This window comes from Salmo salar, chromosome ssa14 (genome assembly GCF_905237065.1).
Source record: "Salmo salar chromosome ssa14, Ssal_v3.1, whole genome shotgun sequence".
Taxonomy (NCBI): Eukaryota; Metazoa; Chordata; class Actinopteri; order Salmoniformes; family Salmonidae; genus Salmo; species Salmo salar.
In genome coordinates, this window is record NC_059455.1 from 16,424,341 (window position 1) to 16,440,004 (window position 15,664).

General features: G+C 42.2%; 1 protein-coding gene across 1 annotated transcript in view; it reads right to left on the bottom strand.

Annotated features, from left to right (window-relative positions):
- The window catches only part of chd7 (chromodomain helicase DNA binding protein 7), an 80,386-nt gene extending 66,580 nt beyond the window's left edge, over nucleotides 1–13,806 (bottom strand). The window contains 1 exon segment of the mRNA XM_045693998.1: nucleotides 13,534–13,806. The gene's annotated coding sequence lies outside the window, so the exon portion shown is untranslated.
- Nucleotides 13,807–15,664: the final 1,858 nt, after the last annotated feature.

Sequence of the window (15,664 nt, forward strand, 5' to 3'; positions counted from 1 at the left end):
ATACTAGAGAGGAATAGGCTATCTAGTTAGGCTACAAACAGAAAATAATCTGTTTTGTGATAACTGCACTTGTGATCTAAGGTGATGTATATTTACGGTTATTTTACGATCTTCATCCATAACCGTCGGTTATAAGGTACTTGAGCCAGCCCTATGAGCTAAAATACAACATAGGCTATAGTAGTTTTTCTTAAATCTACGCAAGTGATTGAACATTGCTTCTAAACCATCATATAGGCCTACAGCAGACTACAACATATTACACTACTTACTCTTCATCTACAGAGTCAACTACAATTATACACCCACCATCATGCTCTTTAACTTGCCCTGTGTTGTTTATTTCAGCCACACAGCAGAAGCACAGCGAAAATGAAGCAGTAGGTAAATGGCCATAGCAATCAACAACTACAATTATAAATTCATTTAAAAAGTCACTTGGGCCAGTGAGGGAAACACTCAAGAAGAACGAGAGAGAAAGAGGACGTTCTTCAAAATAAAATGATTGGGAAACTATTCCGTGCTTTGGCCTACATTTCACCAGATTGAGCCTTGTTATGATTTAAACGTCCCAGAATGAGAGCTGAGGGCTCCAGTGTGGCGGGCCTGTGGGCCCTGTGTCGCCGTGACAGCACTAGCCGCTTTTATCACCTCACAGCTACTGCTAAGAGCAGGAAGAGGAGTTGGCCTGCTTCCTCTCCTCCTGGCCCATAAATCACCTCTCCTCCCATTAAGCAGCTCAGCTCCTCCAGCACAGAGAGCTCCCACAGCCTCCCTATGACATTGCACTGTGGGGGAGGAGATGAGACGGTGTGTGTGCGCGTGGGGAGGAGTGTGTGTATCCATGTGCAGGGTGGTGTGTGTGTGTAGGGAAGTAGGATAGTAGGGGGGGGAGCGAGCGAGGTGCGCAGCGGGGCCATGCCAAAAGCTGCAAATTTGAATCCCTGTGATCAGATTTGGCGTCTAAGCCGGAGGGCTGACCGTTCACCTAATTCCCTCTAGAGTGACAGATGTGGCTCAGTGCCAGGGCCTTCTCTACGTCTCTCCCTTCCTCTCGCTCTCTCTGGTAGGAGGGCTACGCCCGGGTGTGTGCGTGTCTGAGAGGGAGGGGCTTAGGTGTATCAGTGAGAGGGAGTGGAGTGGGAGAGAGAACAAGCTATAGGAAGAGTAAAAGACGGAGCAAGTGAGAGGTGGAGTGGGAGAGAGTTCAATCCGCAGGCTGGGTGCCGACCAATGTGTGTTTGGTGACGTGCGAGTGTGCGGTCAGGCATGCCCTGATGCAGGAGAGACAACAGAGTTACCTGCCCGTACAAACACAGAGCCAGACCACCACAGCCATTCTTCAATATCAGACATGCACATTCCCACCACCACTTGCTCACTCTTGGGGTTAGACTATGTGTTGTCGACTCATCACAAGGGATGTGAAGAAAACAACATTTTTCCTACCGTTTAAACACTTTTTTTGCGGTTTTCTGTTAAAACGATAACAAAAATGCATAGAATTCCACGTGAATTCACAATGCACCTGCGCTAATGCCAGCGACAGTTTGGGCCTGTCCCTTTCAGATGGTTAACATGCGGACTAGAGCGGGCACGCGTCTGCATGTTGATTTTGTCCATCCATACCAGACGCGATCAGCACACATTGGTTGAAGTATCAAAAAACAAACTATATTAAATTTGGGGACAGGTAAAGAAAAGAAATACGACATTTTCATAGACATTAAGCTAGCTAGCTTTTGCTAGCTAATTTGTCCTGGGATATAAACATTGGGTTGTTTTACCTGAAATGCAAAAGGTTATTTTTTCTGAATCTCTGTAGAATTTTGACCCATTTTGAGTCACAAAATCAGGTGTACTCTAATCCAACAATTAATACACAGATAAAAGGGGAAACCTAGTTAGTTTCTAGTAATCTCTCCTCCATAGAAAAATAGTAAAAATAAAGAAATGCCCTGGAATGAGTAGGTGTCCAAACTTTTGATTGGTACGCTGTCATTTTTGGTTTGGACATTTACAAGCAAATCTGAACGAGAGATTGTGCAAATGAACAAAGTTAAGACGCATGCTTGTCTGAAGGAAGAACGGTACAGGCTTTGGAGCAGCATGTGTACACGCTGTGTCTGTGTGGAGTCGAGTTGGTAGGGCAACGGTCTGCCTGCACTGCGCGGAGAAGATGGGGAAGGAGCAGAAGGGTCAAGAACTGAGAGGAGAAAAAAATGCAAGGAAATCAAAAGATCGCAGTGGCAGCTGTACAGAAAACTCATCCAAAAGGGCTATGACTTTCAAACAAAGCTAACATAATGATGCCCCGTCACCTCATTAATTCAGCCACTTAGATAACAAGCAAGTTAAACTTAGGGGTCGCTATAACGCAGAATTTTTCCACGCAGGAAAAATAAGAAACGCAATGAAGACCTAAAAAGCTTCTTATTGTAATTTCTGCTCGGCTTCAGTTGCGCTTCACTTGGAGGACAATTGACAAATGGGCATTCTATCAGCAGTCAACACTCGGACTGGTGTGTACCTACTTTTTTCAGGTACTTTCCTCAGTGTAGCCAGTCCACTTTTCTCCAGTATAATGCAAGATTAACTTCAAGCAAAACATAAGGAAATGTAGCCGGTTACATTCTTTCTATGATAAACATTAGAAATGATGCCCATGCATCGTTTTGCAAAAATACCTTGCTTTTTCATTGTAAGCTCTTACTTGTGTGGCTGCCAGACAAATAGTGTTGCACTTCTGTTGTCATCTGATGAAAATGAATCAATTTTCTGCACTAATGTATTTTCTATGAAGGAAAACTATAGTTGCATGTCCCCGATCACTACTGAAAATGTTTTTTAAAAACACTTGACTTTCAATACAAAATGCACACCCCTTAATACACAGCTGGAATCGCCTGCTCCCTCTTTCTCCTATTGTTCTAATTACAAACAAGACTGGCTCAACTTTTCTGGGGAACAACAGTAAGCTTCAAAATGTAAAATAATGTGACAGGTGAAATGAAGAACGCCATCTGCTTTATCTCCTAACGTATTTCACAAGTTGACTGCTTTACTTGACTTAAGTAGCTACAAATAAATTTTTTAAAACTAGTTAACAGTATTGAAAAACCATCCCGTGGCCATTTCCAAATACCCCCGTATACGGTATACAACCCAAGCCTTCAACAAAACACAGAACTGTGTACTAGGCTTATCTATCAGCAATCAAAAGCATTCTCTCGCAATGGAATGCTGTATCTTGCAATTTTTTTGGCTTGCAAGGTCTCGCAAATTCAGTAAAGCAGGGCCTATCATCAACGAATAGGCTAAGATAGAGATGAGCAAGATGCAACCCTTTGCTCTCACACAGTACCTGCGCAAGTGCACAGGTTCACAGCGTGGTAGCAAGGGCACCAAAACAGTGGCGATTTTTTTGCCTCAAGCTTAACTCTTAGGGCATTTACAGTTAAACTTTTTGCAAAAATAGCCTCAGCTACACATATACTTCAATGTAAACTTGTCACGTTTCGACCGCGCACACTTGCCCGACAGTCGCAAGCCTCTAGGCAGCGCAGTGTAAACAGAATGGTCTCGTTTAACCACACACATAGAAAAAGCTAGAATTGAGTACCTTGAAATAGTAACATCCTGTTACATTCTGAAAATGTGGCCATACTTTTAAATCTCAAGTCATGTTTTTTTTGCTTGACTGCACTGAGCCACCAATTTTCTTTTACCTCATAATGACTTCGTTGATATAGATCAAACTAAGCCTGTTTTTTTCTAAGGTAACTTTAATGCGGTAGCTAGTGTAAGCCTTAAAGCGCTTATCTAGCTATGGTTCAGCTAAAGATTAGCATTCAGCTACAGCTAGCTAGCTTGCTAACGTTACATAGCTGTGTAGCCTATATAATAATAATAAGAATGACACTGATAACATTACTGTACTTTTACATTTGTATTTCATTATTGATATGCTAACGCTACTTGATCATGAAGCATGTTAGTTAGCTAGCTAGCTGGAGTAAGCTGTGCATTGTCAGCTAATTGAATGTGTACAGACGAGAAAATAAACTAATTGACTGCACATGGTTGTGGATTGTTGCATTATTGAAGAGTGTAATATAGTACTCCTATTGTAATATGTTTAGGAAGAAAGGTTGCTCGGATTGTTAAATCATACGTGCTTACTTGCTAGTGTCTACTGTGATATTTATGGTCAATTTGAGCTTTGGACAAAGAATTGTGCGTTACCCGCCGCAATGAAAGGTAATGCAATGATGTAATGTGAATTGAAAAGTAGAAATCTCTGGCCACGCTGCTCCTCAGACGCCATCTCTCGTAGTCGGAATAGGGAGGAAATTGACCCACTATGTCGTTTACTTTGCACCTACTTCATATGGCTGAGTCAATATTTAAATTACACTATTTTCCCTATCCTATCGTCTAGTTAGGCTATAACACAGAAAATGTTTTGTTATAACACCACTGATTAATTTTGTGGAAAAATAATAATAAAATAGAATTTCGATTAAGGATTTTCCCTTGTGGTTAAGATCCTAATTTCATTTAAACGCTCACACCCATACTCAGGACTACTTTTATTTATTTTTTACACTAGAACATCCAAACCATAACTGCTAGTCGACAGCTCTGTGTCAGTAACTACCATTGTACTCGAAACTCGAGTTACAAAATGGACTGTATAGCAAGCTGAAAAAGCAACAGAATAGAGGGACTAGTTATTTCCTCCTCTACTCTCTTGATGGTTGAAAATGACACTTTTGTCCAGGAAATCCCCAAAATGTAAACAGGAGGCATTTCCTGTGGGCCACATACTGGGCCTGGTTGGGAGGCCATGTCACATACTACAACAATACCATTTTTACTTTATCACCAACAGTCAATGCATCATAATAATAGCCTTTCATTAGAAATACCATCAGAACATGGCCTGGTACATGGCTGGTAGGCAGACCGTGTGGGAGAGGGAAGTTGTAAAGTTGATTGTGTCAGATTGCGTGACCATAGGTCTTTTCATAAGAGGTACTCTGCTGTTCTGGTTTGAAGGCTGGCTCTCCCAACTGCTGTGCTGCTATTGACAAGAGCACCAGAGCGACAAACACACAGACAAGTTTATAGGGGGAGGACTGTTAAATTCAAATGAGAAAAAACAGACACCACAAGTATCAATCTGCACCGTATCATGGTTGGAAACTTCCTGACTTATTGTTTGTTTCATATGCAAAAGGTCTGATTCAAGTCAGAACAGATTAGTGAAGACAGACGTTTCCAAATTGATCTTGTCCACGCCTTTCAACCAAGCCAAAATAAACTATCGGAGCACTCCCAAGAAATTCTCTTCCGACATGGGTGCAAATTTCTGCCCCTTAATTTTACAAGACTACAGAAGCAGCAAGCCTACTTCACAAACATCCTAAGTTAATAACGGCTTATGTTCTTTATCTTTAATGATAACACAAATTAGGTAAAATGTGAGAGTAGTAAGCAAGCTTAACTAAGAGAAGAGTTTCACTTCAGGGTGTCTGAACTAGTTGTTAGAGGGGCTGTGTCCTCAAGGAATCATCATGCTACAAGAAGAACGCCTGGTCCAAGTTTGTTGGCTACTGGCTGGACCTCTGATTGGCTAGACTTATGCTTATCGAATATGACACCAAGTCATTTTCACTTGACACTTGGCATGTTGAAAAGATAACCTGCAAAAACTATTTGAAGACAAGTGTAACCTTACGGATCAGTTAGAAGACAAATTACTTCTGAAGTGTCCTAACCAAACTGTAAACATTTCAAGATGAATTGTTGTAATAAACCGTCTGCGCTTTTCTTTGTAGATTCAAAGCGGAGTGAAGTTCAATTGAATAAACACTGCCAGTCTAACTTCCAAAAGCTAACCACACTTACTCCAAAACCAAAAGTTATGGTCACAGAGGTCTTATTTTTGAACATATGAAATGACTCATAATATGAATAAAAGGCCCTACAGAGGTTTTAATTTCTGGGTCCCACTAATCCAGGGCTATGTGATTCAGCAGTGGCCTTAAGAGCCCCGTGGACTGCCATGGTATGGTAGAACCACCTGTGGTGTCTCCCTCCCTGAGCCCTAGCCCCAGAGTACAGGCAGTGCATCAGGTCCCAGCAAGGGGCTAGCTCTCCAGAGGCACACCACCAGCATTCCTTTTATCTACCCTACCCCCTCCCAGGGCCCCCTCCTTACCTAACCCACTAAAAACTCCCTCCCTCCACCTACCCCACAAGAGGCATGAGCCTGAGCATATTTTATACCTCTGCTCCACAGGGGGGGGGGCATGCTGATGTGCGTGTGCAGACGGGGAAGAGGGTATGGATGTGTCTGTTGTGGGTAGCTAACTGCACAAAGACAGTGTTTGAATGTGACTGGATGTGAGCAGTGGGGCGATTGAGTAGGGAGGCGGGGGGGGCTGAGGTGCGAGCAATATGCTTGGGCTGGGATTTGAGTGAGGGGGCAGAAGGGGCTACGGGAATCTGGTTGTTTTACGCACGGCTGCCTTGTTAATGGGACTTTATTTTTTCTTTACAGCAGGGAGGGGGGAAACAGGAAGGAGTTCTGTTTATGCAATCTGCTCTCCACTTTCAACATGTGGGCTTAATATCTCCCGAAAAAAATATCACTGTCCAAATCAGAGGCCTTTTGTGGTCAAACGTGGGGCAAAGGAGGAGTAAGAGGTTGTATGTGTGTACATGTGAAGGGTAGAAACCGTCGGCATGGGGAATAGAAGAGGTTGTCAGTGATATATTCAGCAGAACGTTGACCTTGACTCCAAGGAAACAGCACCACAACGCCTTCCGCTTTGGCACTCCTCGTCTGACTGGCTGCCCAACAGCTGAGGTACCTGCTGCAGGGTCAGCCGGGGTAAAAGCCCCTTTGTGTCAGCCCGTTGTTGGCCTGGGGCAGAAAGAGGAGTTAACTTCCTGTCAAGGATGTCTGGCCCAGGAGAAGAAAAACATAGAAAGATGTGGAAGAAGAGAAAAGTAGGGTTGGGCAGAATGCAGGTCCATATACAGTCACACCATTTCTGTCCCTTACGAAAATGAATTTGTTGCAGCAATCTCCCTGCAAATTTGCTTCCAACTAAATAGTGTGCCACAAAATGTTGCCAGAAGTTTGCAAATGTTTGCCACTAGTGGTGAATCTGTGGCAACAATATTTATTGCCACTAGAGGCAAACCGTTTACCAGAAGTCGTTTCTGGTGAACACATGACTTCCAAGACCAATCAGGGGAATTTGAAAAATCTGTTGGAAAATGGAAACCAAGCTATCAAGTTAGCTACCTACCAAAGCTGTCCGGTGAGTGTCTAACTTATTAAATCTTCCTAATAAACTGTATAATTGTGTTAGTTAATTGATGCCTAGTTAGCAATCTCATGTTATATAGTGAAAAATGTTGATGGCAGTTTCAATCTGTCAGCGCCACTGACTGGCTAGCGCCTAGCTAGCTATCTGACGTTAGCTATCATATTTTTGCACAACTGTGATGGCAAATCATTAGCTAGCTTAAACACATTTTTAGCTGAATATGTTTGTCTTTTAATACCAATATGCTAGTGTCACTGTTCACTAGCATGTTAGCTAGCACAACAGTTAAGGTAGCAACAACATGAGCTAACTTGACATCAAAACTTCACTTTTGCAAATGATATCATTCTCCTACCCGTGGTGTTGGAAGAGGCTGTACTGGGAGGAGGATGCATCAACACCCTGGATAGATGGTGGTGCACTCCCTCATAACACAGTGATAAATAGCTGCACTTTAGCAGAGTTTCGTTTGCAAACCTAGGATCATGTGCAATTACAGGTTATTCGTATCTAACAAAACTAGGCTAGATCATACTAAGTTTGTTCCTATAAAATGTTATAGTTATGTTGAGATGACATTTGAGCAATTAACTGGTGCCCGAAAATAACATGTGCAATGCTAGTCTTAATATGGTACATTTGACAGTTTACCAGACGAACAGTTCAAAAACCCAAAACCTCCATTTATCCCTCCGTTTTCCAAGAATCAATTGCAGGATTCCCAGGGCCTCCCAGAGGAGCTAAATCATTTCCCAGAGAGACGGCTGACCCGACCATGCTGAGAAGTATTCAGTCAGTCAGCGGCTGGGTGGGAGGTGGTGGGCTAGACCAACCCATGCGCAGGAGAAGGCTGGAGCCTCCAGCCAGGGTTACTGGTTTTAAGACACTCCCTCAGGGCAGATGATTTCTGTCAGTGTCTGTCCTGATGCACTTCTGACGGAACGAAACAGACCGTGAGCTAGGCCTACACGTTGTTCCCAACACCCTGATCAACAGTCAGGTATTTCCATCATGTAAAATGGTTACGGTTGGGATGAGGGTTCGAGGTAAACTAACCCCAGATCTGTGGTTAAGGGCGTGAGGGACAGGAAGAGGATTACCCTGGGTCAGGATGGGGAGGAGAGAGTGTGCCTCACTTCCTCTTCCACTGCTACTCTGTGTACACTGTAGAGGCTACATTCACTTTCCACTCCAGTGGTGGTACTCAATTGTCATGAACTGTGCATCCTTTTCTGCTGCTGCACTGATAGCACTGGACAGGTGAAAGCGATCCCTTGTTGGTCTTCTGCCGTATTGCTTTCACCCATCATTTCAAATTGATGAAGGAAGGACCTACTTAGGCTAAGTCTATAAAAGGTCTGTAAATCTCCTCTAGGCTATATTGAGATTCATTATCGCTCAGATCTTAACACTTAACCACTATACTGAATCTCGGCTGTGACTGTGCCGTTGTTTGAATGAGGGGATAGTATTGTTGCCTGGCTACCCAAACGCCTTGCTCTGGCCAAACGCTATGCTACGTCACCCACGTTAGTTTTTTCTTCACAATGGGTCTGGATCCGAGTCCCTCCGACGATTTCTAGAACGCAAGCGCATTCTAACCATTCTGATTGGTCCAAGAGCCAGAACACAAGTGGGTAAAGCTGCGTTTGGAAAATGGGTCATTGGATCATCTCTAACCAGAGCATCGAAGCCAATCACTTATGACTTTGTTTTGTACAACACCCCTAATTTTGACATCGCCACACAGATGACAACGATGGCAGTCTGTGACTGAAGTATGTTGTGAACAGAGCAGCAGAAGAATTCCGGTTGATTAGTCAGGCAAATAGTACTGAGGGAAATGGCAATTCAATGAATGAATGGATAGACAGAGGGGAAAAAGCCTCTACTTCAGCCATAATAACTAGATGGAGCGACTGCTGTATGAAAATGAGCCATCTAGAAATACATAGTCGACAAAGCTTCCTCGCATGAGCCATACAACGATGATTAGAGTGAATAACATTTCATCTTATCAGCTGTGGCCAATCTATAATATGTTCTGTTTAGAAGAAAGGAACTGACAAACAAGGCTTAGGGGTTGGCTAGTCTACACTTCAGATAGAAGCAGCATCTCAAATATTCTCTTCAAGAAGAGTGGTCCATAAGGCCAGGACTATGGGAGGTAGAAAGGTGGTGCAAGAGAGGGATGGAGAAGGGACAGCGGGTGCTGCTTTTACAGGCACAACAGGCCACACACACTTCTGCAAACCCCGGACCTGGAGAGGAGTGGCGAGAGGAGCAGAGAGGCGGGGCGCGAGGGACATGACAGAACTATGCTCAACTTCTTCCACTGAGAGGAGCAACAACTGCCACATAACTTAACAAAATGGCAGCCATAACAATAAGTGGTCAGATCAGATCCACACAGACAGTGCCCATTGTATTCATACAAGGGCTCAATTGGGATTGAGAGTACCTCTGACACTGGGGATCAGATGAGAATGCCGAGACAGGATTAGGACTGCAGTTCCAGGTCAAGGTGTTAGCCAATAGGAGCAAGGCAGGGAAGAAAGATGGGCCTACACAGCAGGTGTGTTTCTGACACACATTACTGTAACACAATAAATCCTGGTTTGAATCTGAATGTAAATACATTAGGTCTACATTTAGAGATTTGTATGCCACTTAAACTGCTGTGGCAACAATCAGACTGATTTAGTGGATATGGAGGAGAATGTAGTACCTTTCCTTTTACACATGGGCTTATATATGAAATGATAACCCTTTATTCCCCCACAAATCTGCCAAAATACCATTATTGACTCCTTTCAAGTGAGAACTTTTCTAAGGATAGCGTGCCAGCTAACTGCCTCTTCAAACGGTGCCTCTGAGCAACTTAAATTGTCATAACAATACTTTACCAATTAAGTCCCAGTAGTAGTAGTTTGAATAATATATAATAACATATGCCAGGGATCATCAACTAGATTTAGTAGTGGGCCCATTTTTTCTTGAGCGGATGGTCAGAACATAATTACAAATAATTTGTTGACTGCAAATTAACCGCAATAAGCCCAAACAGATATATTTGACTAAAACAATTTCTAACCTTGCTTATTACATTTGTATAAAATCACATGTGAATATATTACACACTGGAATACTTGGGAACAGATTTCCAAAATTAAAATCACTTGGAACTGATTTCATGGTGTTGTTACAGTCCAACTTCCAACAATGAAGTTTAAAATCAAATGTGTTTTTGGGGCTCAGAAAACTTTGGCTCGCATGCCACCAGTTGGGGAACCCTGATATATGCCATTTAACAAACTTTTAGACAAAGTGAATTACACTGCATACATTTTTACATATGGTGGTCCCGGGAATCGAACCTACTACGCTGGCATTACCAGCATCATGCTCTACCAACTGAGCAACAAAGGACCACTGTGCAACTGAAACCAGGAGTTAATGTAACAGTATTGCTTCCGTCCCTCTCCTTGTCCCCACCTGGGCTCGAACCAGTTACCCTCTGAACACAATTGCCTCCCATTAAGCATAGTTACCCATTCCTCCACAACTGCCATGGCCCTCGATTGAAAACGCAACTAGTGCGCACTGCTAATTAGCTAGCCATTTCACACCGGTTATATAAAGACGCTTTGGACGGGCTACAGCTTCCCAGTATGCATTGCTCTACTCATCAAAGCGGGGTGACGGAAACAATGCTAACTTTTACAGCAGAAAAAAATATGTCGCTGTACACAAGGCCCCCCAGTGTTCAATGGGGCAACTGTCTTAAAATGGTCAAAATGGCTACATCGAATTTGTCTTTCTCTCAACTATCTTGCATTTTAAGTTTAGTTTCTCGAGGCTGGGCTTTAGGGATCCACGGTGTATGCTGGTTAGGGTCCTGTAGTTACATATGCGGCTAAGATCTGTGACTGGGTTTTGTATCTTAAAATAACAAAAACATGATTGGGATTTAAGAGCATTGTTTATACGCATACATGACACTTCTAGACTTTAAATCTTGTCAAACCACAGGTTCCAGACAACCTGCATAATATCATTCAAAATGTTGTCATAGGGAGAAGAGATACTTTTCAAAGTACACTTGTGGCAGGATGGAGCAGAAATTCCAAGTTCATCATCCTGCATATGAGCTTGAACTAATACATGACCCTGAAAAAATATGTGCCATCATGTTTTCAGTTATACATTTAAAAGAAATGTTTAGAGCTAATAAACTGCTTTATGATAACTGTTTTTGCAAAACCGTTGACTAGTAGTGGGGTACAAAGAAAACTTAATTCTATAGCACTGGTGCCATTGCCACAAACTTTTGTTCAACAGAACCCCACCGCACTATACCCGGCCCCTTCATAAAGTCAACGCAGCTATATAAGCCAGCCGGAAAGCAGTACCTCAACAACCACAAGAAAATGCAGGCTATGGGAGAAGCCACAATACTGAATAACATCTGTCCCGCCCGCCATACCCGGGGCCTCTTATCTGTTGGCGGAGTGGGCCGACATACATTAGAAGCTGCCATCTTAGGTTAGAGACTTCGCAAAAGGTGGGGGTAGTACTTCGGTGATATTTCATGGGATTCTCGATTATCAATTAACGTAGCTTGTTCGTTCAACAAAAACATCGTTATTTGCTATGCGAATAGTTTTCTTTAAGTATCTATTCGTTCTTGTTCTATTATGAAAGGTTGAAAGTAGACACTGGCAACACGCATTATGCGAACTATAGTTGACTGATTACAACATAATGGAGAGGGAGAGCAACACGGTCGGGAAAATTTTGGAAAAGAATGTCAGCTTGTATTTACAAATTCAGCCACCCACAATACAGCAGCAGGTGTTTTAAAATCGAAAAACGCTGGATGAACAGAGGGTAACAAGTTAAGAAAGTTCTCCATAATACTGTAGCTACACATCTCTTGATAAACAAGCCCTCTTATCAAACTTTAAAACGCGGAAACGCATGAAACAAACTGCAACCGGTTTGCTTGCTTGAACAAAGTGGCATTCGCCATCAAAGTAGCCCATTAGCACATTATTAGCCTTTGGGCTAGCAGCAAGACAATGAGGGCTATGATACAGTGGTCAAATGTTGGCTACAAGCGCAACTTCACTATAAGCAATGGGCCACCTCCAACTAGCTAGGCAGCAGGCTAATTAGGCTACATTATTAAGCACGTTTAGGACGGAAACGCACCGCTAACCTCGGGTTATTCTCTTCAAAATACGAAATTCTCTCGAACCATCTAAGCTTAAACTCCGTGTTTTGATTAAAGCCCATGTACTTTAACAATTATATGGATATATCTGGGCGAAAAGATAGAAGGCTAACTAAACAGGGATGACCGTCTGGCCTCAAGCAACCCCCTGTCCATCGTCCTATAAAACACTACGGACAGGCTACTTTTCACCCCGTCGTTATCAAGTTAAATCCCATGTGAATACAATCAATTTATGAAATACAAGTTGAACTTTAGTCACAAAATCCGATTGTGTGGTTTGCAATAACAAATTGCCTATTTGTCACAGTGCATCCAGGGAATCTCTCTCGCGCTAGCAATCTATACTAAGGTTACTCACTCATTCATCTCGGCCACTGACTCACCTCTACGTTCGAGCCACCTCGTGTCTCACTAGCTAGCTCAACACACAATTAGCTAACCCAAGCTAACGAACACTCACTCTTGCCTATTGTATTACAAAGAAAAAAGTCACAATTCAACATTTCCAAACTCAAGTTGTTCACATTTGTCTGTGCTTACTGAGAGAGCTCACCGTGTTGGCTAATATTCTTCACTTGGTGAAAAAACTCAGGACTCACTCTACTCAGTGCAGCGGGTTACGAGCTAAACTTGCTAACTGTAGTTAGCATTTTAACATGGTAATTTACGGACGTTCAATGACTTGTTCTAAATGAGAAAAGGGGAACACAATTCCCTTTTCAGAATAAGTTTTCCACAAAGTTGCTTGCTAAATAGACGTCCCAGCTACCAAACCAACTTCCATGGTAGATTAAAAGTCGATTGTAAGTGGGATCTAGTTTTCAAACATTACTATAAATTGGTTATTTACAGGTAAGAGTAACACACAACTAGCTCATTTACCATGTGAACAAACTGAACTGAGAGAGTACGGAATCCAACCATTTAAAAAGAGCATTGCTCGCTTACCCAACAAGCTTGGTCAGTTCAGGGTTTCGCAAATTAACTCCCGTAGTAGCTATCTCCAATAAATTCCTTTCTGGTCCGTTTATAAATAAATTCAAGTTATTTTATAATGTTCGGCGTGTCGTTATCCCTTCCTCACCGACTCTGCCTCTCTCCTTTGTGTTAATTTCACTCAAATCGAGTTTAATCCGATCGATTCCGGCGGTCGCGTTCTCGAGTCCTCTCCTCCAGACATTCGCTCACCTTCTACGGGTAGGGGGCGCGTTCATGGCTCCAATGGATAAACATGCGTGCGCGTGATGACCCTACTGGGCTGTGACGAATGTGCGCTTTATTATTCATTTATTGTAGACGCTATTAAATATATATCTTTTCATTTCTTATTTATTTAGGGTTGTAGGAGTTATTCATACATTTAGTGGTCATTTTGTACATCAGTTTCCCTGTCTACAGATGCTAATAAAGCGTGGCAGAGCAGAGTTGTGTAACAGAGTAAGAAAACATGTGTCGTGGATTCAAGTTGCTTCTCATGATAAACCCTATCACTTTTCAGGGGATAATACAATCTCTCTCTCTCTCTATATATATATATATATATATATAGAGAGAGAGAGAGAGAGAGAGAGAGATTGTATTATCACCTGAAAAGTGATGGGGTTTATAGATAGATAGATAGATAGATAGATAGATAGATAGATAGATAGATAGATAGATAGATAGATAGATAGATAGATAGATAGATAAAAAACGGTTTCAACCTGAAATGATGGACCTGTAAAAGCTCAACACGAGTTTAAGACAAGCTTTCTCAAATGAAATGGATCTGTACCACCTGCAATGAGTGGATGTTTTTTATTTGTGTATGGTGCATCAGTTCGACCCCGAGAATTGAGTTTCCTAATTCCATGTCAACTGCAGATTAATAATTATGATAGAGATGGACATCATGCACATTTACGATTCGTATTTACATATTTGCTCTTCTACCGAGGGAGCCTATTATTCTACTTGGTCCCTTGGGCACGCGCAAGGCCAACCCGAGACCCTGTGGATTTCAGAGTAGTTTCGGACCTTTTTTTACCACAGTAAAATGCTTAACACGTGCAACAAATTGCGATAGAAATATATCAAGATGAAGAAATACGCCTTTCACACAATCACACTTTTGTGAAGGTCTCTTCCTTGATGCATTGCACACTACCGTACATACGAATCATCAGGCAAGTAACCCGGATGTCCCTTGCGCGGCCATTCATTTGCTTATCATAACAATCTGCCCCACAAGACTTGTGTATTTGAAGGCGCACGCACTCCCTTTCTGTATGCCCAATGTCCTCTCAAATCCACTGTTTATTTTACTTATGCTTGTAAATGTTCCAATGGATTACTTAAAACATTTTGACGTTTTTTGCACATTTACTAGAGTTTGTCTTTAAAAATACATGTAGTTTGTGCTTGTGGGTATAATTTGCCTGTGAGAAGGCCATCTTGATTTCACATCTACTCTAATTGCATTTCACTAAAATCAAACTTTCATTTTCGAAATGGTTAATAAAATGAATGCAGGCATACTACCTCTACCGTTTCAGATGGCTCACTAATCTGTTCAACACAAGCTTTTCACATTTCGTTCCTTTACAGCTTTGAAAAGTAGGTCATGAGAATGTAAGGATTTGATCATGCGAGTTCACCTTTAACATCAGAAACTGTTGCTGTGCATGACCACCAACAAAAGCCCATTTCAAGTTACATCCAAATGTTGGGGGATAGAATGGGGATGAATAAAACAAATATCTCATGAAGGGTCTCTATTGCTGACTGCAATCCATTCCCACCTGAAACTAATTTGCTATACTGTACGCCTATTTGAGAAACACCCAGCGCAGTGTTACTTTCAGATTGGTGGTGAAATTTGTATTTTCAGTAAGTAATGTTTAAATATTCAGTAATAAGCACAAAGGAGGCCAAGAAATGAAATCACATTTGATGTGAAAATATTTGAATTGCACCCCATTGGTTGCCTATACCTGAAAAGCATGCAATGTAGAGCAGATAAGTGTATTGTAAAACCAGTTGAATTGGTACTGGCTGCATGTGGCCCCCCTTTAGTTCATGTTGATATTAGGGCGAGGGC